The sequence below is a fragment of the Lolium perenne genome, chromosome 5, assembly GCF_019359855.2.
Source record: "Lolium perenne isolate Kyuss_39 chromosome 5, Kyuss_2.0, whole genome shotgun sequence".
NCBI lineage: Eukaryota > Viridiplantae > Streptophyta > Magnoliopsida > Poales > Poaceae > Lolium > Lolium perenne.
This window is the reverse complement of record NC_067248.2, coordinates 173,434,491-173,450,853: the sequence shown is the minus strand read 5'-3', so window position 1 is coordinate 173,450,853 and position 16,363 is coordinate 173,434,491.

The window sequence follows — 16,363 nt, the reverse complement described above, 5'->3', positions numbered from 1 at the left end:
TGTGATCCTCCGATATGAGAGTGTCCCGTAGGCGTATCATCTATACTAAAAAAGGAGATCAATATATATATATATATATATATATATGAATGGAACTCAATACAATTGATGGTAGTAAGATTAATTGTGAAATATTGTTCACATACACGAGTGTGGTGTATAGCTTCCCCCGTATCCCTGTGACAGGCCATCTCACGAATGAAGTCGCAGACGTAGTATCCACATAAATTATTCTCGGGTTCCTGCCTCTTACACTTTACGAAAAAATAGTTCAACAAATTAATAATCAAGCATCGCATTGAAAGAAAATATCAAAGAGATTCACGGACATAGCTATATATATAGTACTACTTACAGGGTAATCTTTAAATGTAAGCTCCGGTTTCCTTTTACCCAGAACAGTATTGATGAACCGCTTCCAAGCCCTGCCCGGCAAAAAAATTGAGTAAATGAGTTATTGATTAGTTGATGATATCGTCGAATTAGAACAGATGAAGATGCTGATACGAAATTGATTGAAATTACCTCTGGAGGATGGCAGCCATGTCCGCCCATTCCGCATGTTCTTTACATTTCGTGTCTATGACAAGTACGACTCCTTTGTTAAGATCAATGATTAGGAGAATAAAGTGGAATCTGCACAAGCATAGCTTAATGATTACGAGAATAAAGTGGAAGCTGCATAAGCATAATGTATGTTATAACACTCACTTGAAGTTGTAGGGAAAGAATATATCCTCTTTATTTGCTTGCTTCACTAAAAAACTTAGCATGTTGTCCTCTGTGTCCTTGGGGTACTGCCGAACCGTAACTTCATGAACTGTGTTTGGATCAATGAACCCCATGTCGTGGAGCTTGCCTCTTTTGCATTCGAGCTTCTTCATTCTGCATAATTAATATATAGCGTACACAAAGAATAAAGTGAGGATAATTCTTAGTGCAAATGAATGAGCTGAGCTACAGACTTAATTACATAAATAAATCACTTATAGGCAGTAGCAACTGATGACAGATTTGTCGAGGGCGTCTTGATTGAATAATTGAAACCGTTCTTCTAACTCAAGGTTTATCTCCTCCCGCCCCCGGAAGTAATGCTCATCTCTAAGATGCACCGTGAGGTAGAGATCACTCCTTCGACAGGCTTGAGGTACCATTCATGCAACCTTCGCATCTGAGTCCCTAGACGCGCGAGCTCGCCAGGTTTGACGAGATCATATCCGTATCTATATTTGTTTATGACTTGAGCCATTGGATAGTAATCTTCGTACTGAACATCTGCTCCCTGACCTCTAGCCTCCCTTTCGATCATCGATGCAGTCTCTGGATCATCATAGGACTACACGACGAAGTAGGGTATGGACTGATTGTCCTGATGTCCAAGCTGGGCGACATTTTTCGCTTTGATCGCTCTAGAGGACTATCCAAGAGAGCGGTCATAATCACTTCTCAGCTCAGCTCTCTTTATTCTCGTCCTGGCAAAGTGCTTCATTGTATGCGGTCGAATAAACATCTTCTTCGGCGCAAGAAACGCCTTTTGCTCATCAGTCCACTCATGTGGTAACAACTCTGGAGTATGTGCCCTCATCGGAGTTGATGATCTCTTCGGAGCTGTAGGAGGTGCCGCGGTTAGCTTCCTCTTTTGCTTAGGTGGAGGCGGCGGAGTCTCCTGACGAGGAGGAGGAGGCGGCGGAGTATTGTCACGCGGAGGAGATGGCGAAGCCTGAGGAGACTGCTCATGCACAGGGGAATCATCATCGCGCAGAGGAGAATCATCACGCGGAGGAGACTGCGCAGGTGGCGGAGGAGGCGGACGAGGTGGCCTGCTTGGTGGCTTCTCACCTGGAAACACAATGTTCTCCTTCCGCCATTGCACGGTGGTTCTATGGTGTTCTCCCAGTTCTTTGATTTCCCCATCTTCACCTGCAGGTTGCTCAAGGACCAACTGCTCATAATCTCTCATCACTTCATCCACCATCACAACAGCAAAGTCGTCTTGGACCAGACAGCAATGGTAAGTCCTTGTAGGTAAGAGAATGCCGACCGCCGCCTTGAAGGATAGGTTGAAACATTTAACATGCAGCTCACAAGGACGGCTCTCAGTGAGGTTATCCACGGGGGATAGCGAGGTCGCTCGACCACCTGGTCATCATCATCATTATCCTGTTGAGTGAAAGCCACGCTGCTTTTCCGGTGTTGAGATTGCAGTGGGACGATAGCATCGAGCAATGCAGGATCTACAGCCTGCCCCTGAGCCATCTGGGATGTAAGTACTTGGGTTACTAGGGCAAATTGGGCTTTCATGGTGCTCATAGAATCCTCTAAGGACGCTATGCGGTCTGTTTCCCTTGCCTTTCTCCTCTCATGGGTTTTATCAGGAAATCTCTTCCTTTCCGCAGGAAAGCCATACTTCCACGAAATGGAGCCTTCTGTGCCCCGTGTTCATCTGCCGTGTTCTTTGTTCCCAAGGGCGTGTGTCAGCTCATCGTTCTATCTTTCGGGCTAGAACCTCCCCTCCTCCACGCCCTTATGTACTTGGTCCAGGGCTTCAATGGGGTGCTTCAGATGATTTTTCTTATAAATACATTTCCCTGTTTCTGGATCCAACTTTCCCCCAATCCCGTAGAACCACTCCTTTGACCGTTCGGTCCAACCGTGTGTCCCTAATCTGATCCCTTTTCTAGTCAGTTCCGCCTCAGCTGCCTGCCACTTAGGACGGTTAGCCCTGTATCCAACTGGACCCATAACTTGGTGATATTTCTTCAATGCAGCATTTGCCTTATTTGTTGCCGACCTTTTCTTAAATTCTTCTAACTCCGTGTTGTACTTCACGAATTCGTCCCAGTGATTTTTTTACCTTCTCACTGTCCGGAGTCTTGTCTTTCTTGATAAGGAAGCGCAATCTTTTCTTGTGGTTCTTGAATAGTTCGGACATCTTCTTCAAAGCAAAGTCACGAACTACCTTCTCCATCTTTGCCTTTTCATCGGCATCCCCTGTCGAGGGTACTCCTCGGCAATGCCCTCCGATTGGGGCTTAGGGTTGATGGAATCCTGCAAGCTGACATGAGACATCGGTTCACAGACAAGCGGTGAGAGCGATTTACCCAGGTTCGGGGCCATCGATGAGGTAAAACCCTTACGTCCTGCCTGTCTGTTCTTGATTATGGAGATATTGGGTTACAATGGGATGCCGAATAGTTCGGCTGAGATCTCGTCGAGAGGCTAAGTGTTATGATGACCTAGCTCTAGTCTTCTGGTGGCTAAGGTTGCTAAGATTGATTGTGTCCCTCGGCAACCCCTCTCCTGGCCTTTATATAGGAGGCCAGGTCTCAAGAGGTCTAACCGAGTACGACTAAGTTTACAGTAGTTTTGAATCTAATCTTTCCTTGTTCGGCTGCTTCCTTGTCTTGCCCATCAAGGATTCTTCTGGTGCGCCGCCCAGGTAGCCCATCTTGCCTCAAGTGTCTTCATGGGCCTCCAACTAGACAATATGGGATAGGGAAATGTCGGTTACCCGAAGGGTAATGCCCACGTCAGTAGCCCCCGAGTGTCTAGCCGAACATTGTTCGGGTAGAGACTGAAGCATGTCTCCTTCTGATGTTCTTCTCCTTAATTGTTCTTGTTCATCTTGAATCAGCATCGTCTTCTTCTGTCGGGTGCGCGTCAGCACTCCCGATGGGAGTAGCCCCCGAGTCTAGGTACGGATGCTTGTAATCCGTGCGTAGACTCAAGTTGTACCACTCGAACGTTCTGCTCTGCTGAAGTTTTTCTGCAAGTCTTCATAGGGCATCCGATATATTTTCCGCATGCAAGGGATGATGAGTATCGTGCCCAACTTTTGTTGGTTAACTACCGATGGCAAAACAACGTTACCCTACACAGAATCAAGTCCCCGGGCATGATCCTGGAGTGCAAAAAAGTTCTGTCGGGTGCGCGTCCAGCGCTCTCGATGGGAGTAGCCCCCGAGTCTGGGCACGGGTGCTTGCAACTGGGTGCAGACTCGAGCTGTACAATCATTTTTTTTATCCTCTTTTTTTCTTCGAGTCCTCAATCTGTCGGGTGCGCGTCAGCGCTCCCGATGGGAGTAGCCCCCGAGTCTAAGTGCAGATGCTTCGCAATCTGTGCATAGACTCAAGTTCACCATCCGATACCTTTTTATTCCTTCAAGTGCTTCGAGCATTCTTTTACGACGTCATTGATGATGTTTTACTGTCATCTTGATTTTAACTGATAAGACGCGACCCGCTGGGTCCATCCCTTCTCTGTCTGGCCCTTATTTTTAAGCAATTTCGCCCTTCTCGCACAGTTACCAAGGCGCCTTCCCGATTCCTGCAACCATCAATCGGAAAAAGGTCCACTGGCAGCAACGACATGTGCCCACGCAGCCCTCCTTCTCTTAAAATCTCCAAAGGACGAAAATCCCTTATTTTCTCCTACATTTGCCATAGCATCCTCTTGCCCTTCTTCTTTTTCTCCCTTTCGCAATCGCTGCGCCGCCACCACCGCATTTCCGATCCTTCCCAGATCTCGCAATGGTGAAGAAGAAGAGCCTCACTGCCGCCACCAGTTCCACGAGCGGTGGCACCGCCGCCAAATCTTCCTCTAATCTTCCGAAGAGGAGTGCTCCAGACGCTCCTCCTCCAGCTCCGGCCCCGACAGCGCCGCCAGGCTCGATAGCCAAATCCAGGGATTGGCTAGCGTCCTCCATCACGAAACGTGATGAGAAGAGGGCCCGAAGTCTCGGGTTAATCTCCTCCGACGAGGGGAACGTGATCCTTCCAGGTGCGATTTCTTGGTCCAATCCCCCTGCTGGTTTTACAGTGGTGTTCCTGTCGTTCTTGTATCGGGGTCTTTCGCTTCCTGCCCATGAATTCCTTCTTCACCTCCTACGGACTTACGAAATCCAACTGTGGCAACTTACTCCCAACTCGATCCTTCACGTTGCTGTGTTTATCACCCTCTGCGAGGCGTTTTTGGGCATTGAGCCTCATTTTGGGTTGTGGAAGAAGATATTCTATGTTAAGAGGTACAGCAGTAGCAATGGATCCTTTGTCATCGGAGGCGTGGGGTTTGTGGCTCGCTCAGAGGTTAACTATTTCAGTTTCCCAATGAGAGAATATGTGCAAGGATGGAGACTGAAATGGTTTTATGTCAAGGACTCCTTGACAACCGAGTCCCGGCTTCCTTGCTTTGCCGACGTCCTCGAAGCCAAGCCAAAAGATTCTTGGAAGAACATTCTCTCTCCCGACGAAAGGGCAGCAGCCGACGAATTATTCGCCAAATTCCTTCGGATCAAAGAGGCCGATGGTCAAACTATGATTGGCACAGAGGTAGCAGCGATGTTTTTGAAACGTCGAGTTCAACAAGTCATGGCCAGAGTTCGTCCGATGTGGTTGTATTCGGGTCCGAAGGATGAAACCAGGATAAACATTGCTGAACTGTCGGAAAAGGAACTACTTGATGAAGTCTGTCGACTTACTCTCTTCAGTCAGGAAGACTCGATCCCATTGATATCTTCTTATACTCCTCTTGATGTCGATCATCCACCATCAGAGGTAATTTCCCTTCTCATACTCTTATTACGCTGCTTCCACTTAGTCGACATAATTACCATTTGTTCTTATTAGCTCTTTTCTTCGACAGATCGCCATAGTTTCCGGAAACTTGCATGATTCACCAAACGACACTTCTGAGGGAAGTGGTTCCTCAGTCCCTGTTGATTTTCACACTTCCGAACACATAGACCCAGAGGGCGAACACGATGACCCGATAGATTCGAAAGCTGCCCATGTTGATCCTCCTTCCTCAACCCATGATGCTTGCGACACAGAGGGATCCGTGCGTGATGACGCTGATCATGATGCCTTTGTTGATGCAGCTGTGGAGGAGACCAGGGCTTCACCCATGAAGAGATCGACCGGCGGCTTTGCCGATGAAGACGATCTCTTTGATATGTAAGTACCTTCTTCCCTGAAGCCGTGTTTTCTCCTTTTATTTCTTGCATTCCTTTCATAACTTTTTCGTTAATCATTTCCTTTCGCAGTGACGAAGGTTTTGTTGAGCCTCCGTCTAAGAAAGCCAAATCCGGAGCTGCTACTCCGCCGGACGTTGCTGCTTCCGAAGCTTCGGCTCCTAAGGCAGCCCCCGCAGCTCAGGTATCGACAGCTTCCTCCCTTTCTAAGGGGAAAGATGCTCCTTCAACTGCCGCCGCCACGACTCCTCCTTCTGTAAGTCCTTTTTGATTACAACGTGAATTTTCCTAGTATGTACCTTGTTTAATGATTCTTCATCGAATATCCTTTTTCCTTTAGGACCTGCGAGGAGTTATCTCCTCTTTGGAGGCCTTCGCCTCCCAATTCACTTCTCTGGAGGCTGACATGGCTCGGCTGCAAAAGGAAGTTCAATCTTCCTCCTCGAAGTTGGATGGCGCAGTCAAGATAGCCGCCGAAGCTCGCCAAGAAGTCGACTCCCTGAAGGAGGAACTGGGCAAGCTAAGGGAGAAGCTGAAAGAAGAGGAGGCATCCAGGTTGGCTGCCGAGGCTCGGGCAGCTGAAAAGGATGAACTCCTTCGTCAGTCTTCCTTGGCTTTACTTGGTAATCTCTTTTGTACACCTCTGTCGACTATTGCACTTATGGATTTGATCCTTCGTTAATGGCCTTTTCCATTTCATTCTTTTGCAGAGGCCGCCAACATCCCTGCCGATGCCCTGGATAAAATTCCAAACAATTCTCCGGCAAACGGCGTGTCGATGACTCTCGCCTCCCATCAGCTTACGCGGGAGCTTCTTGAAAAGGGAAAAGGTGCCATGGCACGGATACACTCGATGATCTTCCCCAAGATCAGTCAAGACAAAACTTTGGGGCAATTGATCGATGCCTTCGCGGTTTACACCAAGGAGGTTATCGAGGTATTCAAACGTACTTCGCGTACCTATGGTGCTGTCCTTGCCTTCCAACTTATGATGGGTCACGGCTTTAAGGCCGACATTGAAGAAATATCCAAGGAGCTGCCGAAAGAGCAGGATGGGCGGTTTGTCGATTTAAGCATCTTCAAGGTGTCAGCTGTTAAATGTGCACGTCGGCTCCTCGAGCTGGTTTCATCAAGGAAGACATCGGCAGGCCCTAGTTTATCGACTCAGACCCAAGCCCTTTGATCTTTGTAACAAACTTTTCTTTGAGCTGATGTGAAACACTGTTCCGTTGGATAACTTTTGTTTGTAATAAACTTTGTGCTAGTAATGTTGCTAGCACACTCTTTGTTATAATATTGTCACTTGCATTCTCCCGATGGGAGTACCTTCCGATGTTGGTGTGAATCGGTCTGTCATGCTTTTGACGTTGTTTCTTGCAGGTGTTCCCCGTGCCTGCATTTGTCGAAGATTCTTTGGGTGCTCTTTCTGAAGATGATCGGATCCAACGTATGAAGGATCGGATCACGCAGTTGGAAAAGGATCTGCGCAGCACCTATGCCTTGGCTGCTATCATCAAGAAGAAGGGCGAGATTGCGGCTGACGTAGAGCGCTATGCTCTTTCTGAACTTCATAAAGCCACTGAAAGTTTAAACTGTAAGTTCCTTGGTCCTTGCGTTCATTGCTCTTCCGTCAAAAACGTATTGCCTGATCTTTCCGTTAATTGCTCTGCCAGTCATATCTCTGAACCGTGCGGAAGAGAACAAGCGGATTCATGAGCGTGTGCACGCATTGACCCAGTTATCATCAGCCGAAGAAATTTTCTGGCGGGAGCACTCGAAGGCTTCGGCTGTTGCTCAATTCCAGGATCAGGTCCAACAGGTCCACCACTTCTTCGACAAGTGCTACAAAGCCCTGAGGGTAGTTTGGAGGACGATGTTCCCCTTGAACAGGGTTCCTCCTACGCTGCTAACTCTGATGTCTGAGTTTGGAAATACCAAGAAGATTCGAGACTTGGTGCGAGCTCAGGTTTTTGCAGGGGCCAGGTTTACACTTGCCCTTGTCCTTGCGCGTTATCCCTCAGCGAATTTGCTGTCTATCGCCAACGCAAGTGGTGATTTGGAGACGCTGTATCCGAAGGTATTGTTGCTCGCCAATATGATTGTCGACAAGCTTGAAAAGGATTCAAAGGTACCTAAGGAGAAAGAGACTCCGCAAGGGTGATTTTAGGGATTAAGGTTGTTTTGTAAATAGGTATTTTGGCTATTTCATCCAAGTGTTAGGATTGTTTAGCCGAGACTTTTTATTCGGTAGATACATGTATATGTACTTTTACCGTGTTGATGCCGTTGGCAAATTTTGAAGGAGCAAATCTTAATTGCCCGTTTAGGTGTATGTGTATTCGTTGGTCAGCAAATCATTTGAGTGATCAGCTCGTGTTGCGGGTTTTGCTAAACCCGTTGTATGCGCAACTTTGCTTTCAACCGATGTATGTCTCGACAGTCATTCCCGTATATTTCGGGTGCAATGAGTCTGCCGATGAGCCCGTTGTTCTTTGATATTTCCGTAAGTAAAATATCGAACGTGGGTTGTGTTTATGTGTATTTCCAAACTCTTGCTATTTACGGCGCTCGTAGAGGCATCTATAGCAGAGGGAAGAGTTAATGTCCTTGTTTATTTTGCATCCTGTAGCACTCGTAGAGGCTTTTTTCGGAGCACGATCCTTTGCCGCGCACTATGTTGTACCATCGTTCGCCACGGGGCGTGGACAATGCTTACAATGATGCGGTTTAGGTGCTCCGGTCAACTGCAATGCTTTTCAAGGAATCAAAACTTAAGTTCTCATTAATAATAAAAAACGCGGGACTAAAGGGGCGAAGAAAGGGAGAGCCCTGCTTGAAAAGGAAAGGGAAGCTAAACACTAGTAGATTGCTTAAGCGCTGAAGGGGTTCATCTCATCTTCTGGCTTGTTCACCGTGTTGGTGTTTTTCGAAGCTTCGTTGATTTCACCAGAGGTCTGGGCAGCGATTGTCAGTGTCTTGCTGCCTCCTATGTCTTCTGCACCATCAACTGCCGAAGCTTTCGCTGCCGAAGCTTGGGCTACCGAAGTTTGTGCTGCTGAAGCTTCGAGGGCGAGGTCGGGTGGCTTCTTCTTTGCTCCTCTGATGCGTTCTTCTTCCTTATTATCGCGTGACAATGTCTTTCAAGGAAGGTCAGTAATTTCCTGCCTCAGACCAAACTTAGCAGCAATCCTCTGAAAGTCTCGATCACAATTGTCCGAGCTTGAAAAACTTCCATAGAATGTAATGTTTGTCCCGTTGCTCCCAGGCATTTTCAGCTTGAGGTATGCGTAGTGCGGTACAGCCATGAACTTGGCATAAGCTGGTCTCCCGAGTATAGCGTGATACTGCGACTCCCAGTTCACGACTTCGAACTCGTTCTTTTCCTTCCTGAAGTTGTCGGGTTTACCAAAGGTGACGTTCAGGTAAACTTTGCCAAGAGAGTACGCCGGTGAAGTGGGGAGAATCCCATGAAAGCGGGTGTCCGATTCTTCTAGCATTCTCATGGTGATCCCCATACTCTTGATTGTGTCGAGAAATATCAGGTTTAGTCCACTTCCACCATCCATGAAGACTTTGCTCATCTTGAATCCTCCGACTTGCGCCTCGACTACTAGGGCAGCGTGTCCTGGTTTCGGTATGGTCATCGGGTGATCTGCTCGGCTGAATGTAATATTCTGAGACGACCACTCGACATACTCAGGGATGTTCGCCATAATGCTTTCTGCCAGGTTGATTTATCGAGTGAGCTTCTTCATTTTTCTTCTTGAAACACCTGTCCTGTGGATCATGCTCATCTGCCCACGTGGTGGTGGAAATGCCTCATTGGGTTGATGAGGTTGCGCCTGCTGGACCTGATGCTGCGGTGGAGGTGGTGGTGGTGGTGGTGGCAGCTGCTGCTGGCCTGCCTGCTGGATGAGTTTGTGCATGTCAATGAACTGCCGACGGTCCCTGAGCAAGTGGCTTGACTTCGTTTTGCCTTCCTTAGAATCGGTATATGAGTGCAAGTAACAGGGAGCGTTGATCTGCTCAGCGCAGGGCAGTTAGGGAGTCCTCTGTTGCCGTGGTTTATAGTTGCCACGGTTCCCAGAGTTGTTCCGATTACCGTCCTGTCGATCGTCTCTTCTATCATCATATCGATCGTCCTGCCGATCGGAGTACCCTGCGGCTACCAGGTTGTTGTCATCATAGCTGCGGTTCTTCCTTCTCTTGTGACGATCCCTTCGACCACCCGAGTCGTGCTTCGGCTGGTCGTCGTCTTCATCGTCACTGCGCTGTCGTGGCTTTCGCACGTTGTCCTCGCCATCAGCCCAGCTGTTGGCGATTTCCATTAACTTGGTTATGGTTTTTGGCTTTTTGCGTCCGAGTTCTTCTATGTAGCTTTCACGTCAGATGCCATCGCTGAAGGCGTCGATTGCTCTGTCGACAGATACATCCTCGGCAGCGTTTAGGAGCTTGGTGAATCTCCTGATGTATGAACGCATCGATTCCTTCTGCTTTTGCTGGCAATGCCGTAACTCTTCAATCCCGACGGGCCTTTTGTACGTTGCTTGGAAATTGGCAACGAAAGCATCTACTAGGTCGTCCCATGATTTGATGGAACCCTTCGGCAGACCCCTTAACCAAGCTCGCGCTGAATCCTTTAGGTAAAGCTGCAAGTATTGCATCGCTGCTATCTGGTTCCCCTTATGCAGAATCACAGCCTGCAGATAGTCGTCTATCCAGGACCTTGGCTCCTGCTGCCCATCGTATTTGGCAGCGTCAGTAGGGGTGGGTTTGAACTTTCTGGGCGGCATCGCCTGATGTCTACGGGTGCTTCTATTCTTGTAGACAGTGTTGGGCCTCCAAGAGCAGAGGTTTGTAGAACAGCAGCAAGTTTCCCTTAAGTGGATCACCCAAGGTTTATCGAACTCAGGGAGGAAGAGGTCAAAGATATCCCTCTCATGCAACCCTGCAACCACAAAGCAAGAAGTCTCTTGTGCCCCCAACACACCTAATAGGTGCACTAGTTCGGCGAAGAGATAGTGAAATACAGGTGGTATGAATAAGTATGAGCAGTAGTAACGGCACCAGAAAAGTGCTTGCTGGCGTGTAGTTGATGGTGGTAATATTGCGGACAGTACAGATGCAGTAGAACAGTAAACAAGCAGCAATAGCAGTATTTAGGAACAAGGCCTAGGGATTATACTTTCACTAGTGGACACTCTCAACATTGATCACATAACAGAATAAATAGATAGATGCTAGACTCTACACTCTCTTGTTGGATGATGAACACCACTAACTGTGTAGGATTACACGAACCCTCAATGCCGGAGTTAACAAGCTCCACAATATTCAATGTTCATATTTAAATAACCTTAGAGTGCATGACAGATCAACATAACCAAACCAAGTACTAACATAGCATGCACACTGTCACCTTCACGCTACGAAAGGAGGCATAAATCACATCAATACCATCATAGCAATAGTTAACTTTATAATCTACAAGAGATCACAATCATAGCCTACGCCAAGTACTAACACGATGCACACACTGTCACCATTACACCGTGCAGGAGGAATAAACTACTTTAATAACATCGCTAGAGTAGCACATAGATAAATTGTGATACAAAACACATTGCAATCATAAAGAGATATAAATAAGCACTTCACTATGCCATTCATAACAGTGAATAAGTATTCTGTGAAATATAGCCTAAGAGACCCACACGGTGCACACACTGTCACCTTTACACACGTTGGACAAGGAGTCTCCGGAGATCACATAAGTAAAATCCACTTGACTAGCATAATGACATCTAGATTACAAGCATCATCATATGAATCTCAATCATGTAAGGCAGCTCATGAGATTATTGTATTGAAGTACATAGGGAGAGAGATGAACCACATAGCTACCGGTACAGCCCCGAGCCTCGATGGAGAACTACTCCCTCCTCATGGGAGACAGCAGTGGTGATGAAGATGGCGGTGGTGTCGATGGAGAAGCCTTCCGGGATTCCCCGTCCCGGTGGCGTGCCGGAACAAAGACTCCTGTCCCCCAGATCTTGGCTTCGCGATGGCGGCGGCTCTGGATGGTTTCTCGTACCTTGGCTTTTCCGTATCGAGGTTTTAGGTCGAGGACCTTTATATAGGCGAAGAGGCGGAGTCGGAGGGTCGAAGAGGCGGTGAGGAGATAGGGGGCGCAGGCCACCCCCAGGCCGCGCCGGCCACCCTCCTGGTGGGCCTGTGGCCCCCCTCTGGCGACTCTCGGGTGTTCTGGAAGCTTCGTGGAAAAATAGGATGCTGGGCGTTGATTTCGTCCGATTCCGAGAATATTTCCTTACTAGGATTTCTGAAACCAAAAACAGCAGAAAACATGAACTGGCCCTTCGGCATCTCGTCAATAGGTTAGTTCCGGAAAACGCATAAATATGGCATAAAGTATGCATAAAACATGTAGATATCATCAATAATGTGGCATGGAACATAAGAAATTAACTTTTACGTCGGAGACGTATCAGCATCCCCAAGCTTAGTTTCTGCTCGTCCCGAGCAGGTAAACGATAAACAAAGATAATTTCTGGAGTGACATGCCATCATAAACTTGATCATACTATTGTAAACACATGTAATGAATGCAGCAATCCAAGACAATGGTAATTGACATGAGTAAACAAATGAATCATATAGCAAAGACTTTTCATGAATAGTACTTCAAGACAAGCATCAATAAGTCTTGCATAAGAGTTAACTCATAAAGCAATAATTCAAAGTAAAGGTATTGAAGCAACACAAAGGAAGATGAAGTTTCAGCGGTTGCTTTCAACTTATAACATGTATATCTCATGGATAGTTGTCAATGCAAACTAATATAACAAGTGCAATATGCAAGTATATGGAATCAATGCACAGTTCACACAAGTGTTTGCTTCTTGAGGTGGAGAGAAATAGGTGAACTGACTCAACATAAAAGTAAAACAAGGTCCTTCAAAGAGGAAAGCATCGATTGCTATATTTGTGCTAGAGCTTTGATTTTGAAAACAAGGAACAATTTTGTCAACGGTAGTAATAAAGCATATGTGTCATGTAAATTATATCTTACAAGTTGCAAGCCTCATCCATAGTATACTAATAGTGCCCGCACCTTGTCCTAATTAGCTTGGATTACCGGGATTATCGCAATGCACATGTTTTAACCAAGTGTCACAAAGGGGTACCTCTATGCCGCATGTACAAAGGTCTAAGGAGAAAGCTCACATCGGATTTCTCGCTATTGATTATTCTCAACTTAGACATCCATACCGGGACAACATAGACAACAGATAATGGACTCCTCTTTTATGCATAAGCATGTAGCAACAATTAATTTTCTCATATGAGATTGAGGATATATGTCCAAAACTGAAACTTCCACCATGGATCATGGCTTTAGTTAGCGGCCCAATGTTCTTCTCTAACAATATGCACGCTCTAACCATAAAGGTGGTAAATCTCCCTTACTTCAGACAAGACGAACATGCATAGCAACTCACATGATATTCAACAAAGAGTAGTTGATGGCGTCCCCAGGAACATGGTTATCGCACAACAAGCAACTTAATAAGAGATAAAGTGCATAAGTACATATTCAATACCACAATAGTTTTTAGGCTATTTGTCCCATGAGCTATATATTGTAAAGGTAGAGGAATAGAAATTTTAAAGGTAGCACTCAAGCAATTTACTTTGGAATGGCGGAGAAATACCATGTAGTAGGTAGGTATGGTGGACACAAATGGCATAGTGGTTGGCTCAAGTATTTTGGATGCATGAGAAGTATTCCCTCTCGATACAAGGTTTAGGCTAGCAAGGCTATTTGAAACAAACACAAGGATGAACCGGTGCAGCAAAACTCACATAAAAGACATATTGTAAACATTATAAGACTCTACACCGTCTTCCTTGTTGTTCAAACTCAATACTAGAAATTATCTAGACCTTAGAGAGACCAAATATGCAAACCAAATTTTAGCATGCTCTATGTATTTCTTCATTAATGGGTGCAAAGTATATGATGCAAGAGCTTAAACATGAGCACAACAATTGCCAAGTATCACATTATCCAAGACATTTTAGTAAATACTACATGTATCATTTTCCAATTCCAACCATATAACAATTTAACGAAGAAGAAACTTCGCCATGAATATTATGAGTAGAGCCTAAGGACATACTTGTCCACATGCTACAGCGGAGCGTGTCTCTCTCCCACACAAAGAATGCTAGGATCCATTTTATTCAAACAAAACAAAAACAAAAACAAACCGACGCTCCAAGCAAAGCACATAAGATGTGACCGAATAAAAATATAGTTTCAAGAGAAGGAACCTGATAATTTGTCGATGAAGAAGGGGATGCCTTGGGCATCCCCAAGCTTAGATGCTTGAGTCTTCTTGAAATATGCAGGGATGAACCACCGGGGCATCCCCAAGCTTAGAGCTTTCACTCTCCTTGATCATAGTATATCATCCTCCTCTCTTGACCCTTGAAAACTTCCTCCACACCAAACTCGAAACAAACTCATTAGAGGGTTAGTGCATAATCAAAAATTCACATGTTCAGAGGTGACACAATCATTCTTAACACTTCTGGACATTGCTCAAACCTACTGGAAGTTAATGGAACAAAGAAATCCATCCCACATAGCAAAAGAGGCAATGCGAAATAAAAGGCAGAATCTGTCAAAACAGAACAGTCCGTAAAGACAAATTTTATTGAGGCACCAGACTTGCTCAAATGAAAATGCTCAAATTGAATGAAAGTTGCGTACATATCTGAGGATCACTCACGTAAATTGGCATAATTTTCTGAGGTACCTACAGAGAATTCTGCCAAGATTCGTGACAGCAAAGAAATCTGTTTCTGCGCAGTAATACAAATCTAGTATCAACCTTTCTATCAAAGACTTTACTTGGCACAACAAAACACAAAACTAAGATAAGGAGAGGTTGCTACAGTAGTAACAACTTCCAAGACACAAATATAAAACAAAGTACTGTAGCAAAATAAACACATGGGTTATCTCCCAAGAAGTTCTTTCTTTATAGCCATTAAGATGGGCTCAGCAGTTTTAATGATGCACTCGCAAGAAATAGTATTTAAAGCAAAAGAGAGCATCAAGAGGCAAATTCAAAACACATTTAAGTCTAACATGCTTCCTATGAAAAGGAATCTTGTAAATAAACAAGTTCATGAAGAGCAAAGTAACAAGCATAGGAAGATAGAACAAGTGTAGCTTCAAAAATTTCAGCACATAGAGAGGCATTTTAGTAACATGAAAATTTCTACAACCATATTTTCCTCTCTCATAATAATATCCAGTGGCATCATGAGCAAACTCAACAATATAACTATCACATAAAGCATTCTTATCATGAGTCTCATGCATAAAATTATTACTCTCCACATTAGCATAATCAATTTTATTAGTAATAGTGGGAGCAAATTCAACAAAGTAGCTATCATCAAATATAGGAGGCATATTGTAATCATAATCAAATTTATCCTCCATAACAGGCGGTACTAAAAGGCTACTATCATTATAATCATCATAAATAGGAGGTAAAGTATCATCAAAGTAAATTTTCTCCTCAATGCTTGGGGGACTAAAAAGATCATGCTCATCAAAACCAGCTTCCCCAAGCTTAGAATTTTCCATAGCCTTAGCAACAATAGTGTTCAAAGCATTCATATTAATAACATTCCCATTATCATGCATATAAAGTTCCATGGGTTTTTTAATTCTCTCTTCAAACACATCATGTCCTAATTCAAGATAAAGTTCATAAAGATCTCTCATATTTTTGTTGTTTTCCATTATGCCTAACTAGTGTAAACAAGAAACAAAAAGATGCAATTGCAGGATCTAAAGGAAATAGCTTCGAGCATACACACAATGGCGCCAGAAAATCATTACACTGAACCGGAGTATGAGAGCCTTTTACCTTTCCTCCCCGGCAACGGCGCCAGAAAAGTGCTTGATGTCTACGGGTGCTTCTATTCTTGTAGACAGTGTTGGGCCTCCAAGAGCAGAGGTTTGTAGAACAGCAGCAAGTTTCCCTTAAGTGGATCACCCAAGGTTTATCGAACTCAGGGAGGAAGAGGTCAAAGATATCCCTCTCATGCAACCATGCAACCACAAAGCAAGAAGTCTCTTGTGTCCCCAACACACCTAATAGGTGCACTAGTTCGGCGAAGAGATAGTGAAATACAGGTGGTATGAATAAGTATGAGCAGTAGTAACGGCACCAGAAAAGTGCTTGCTGGCGTGTAGTTGATGGTGGTAATATTGCGGACAGTACAGATGCAGTAGAACAGTAAACAAGCAGTGATAGCAGTATTTAGGAACAAGGCCTAGGGATTATACTT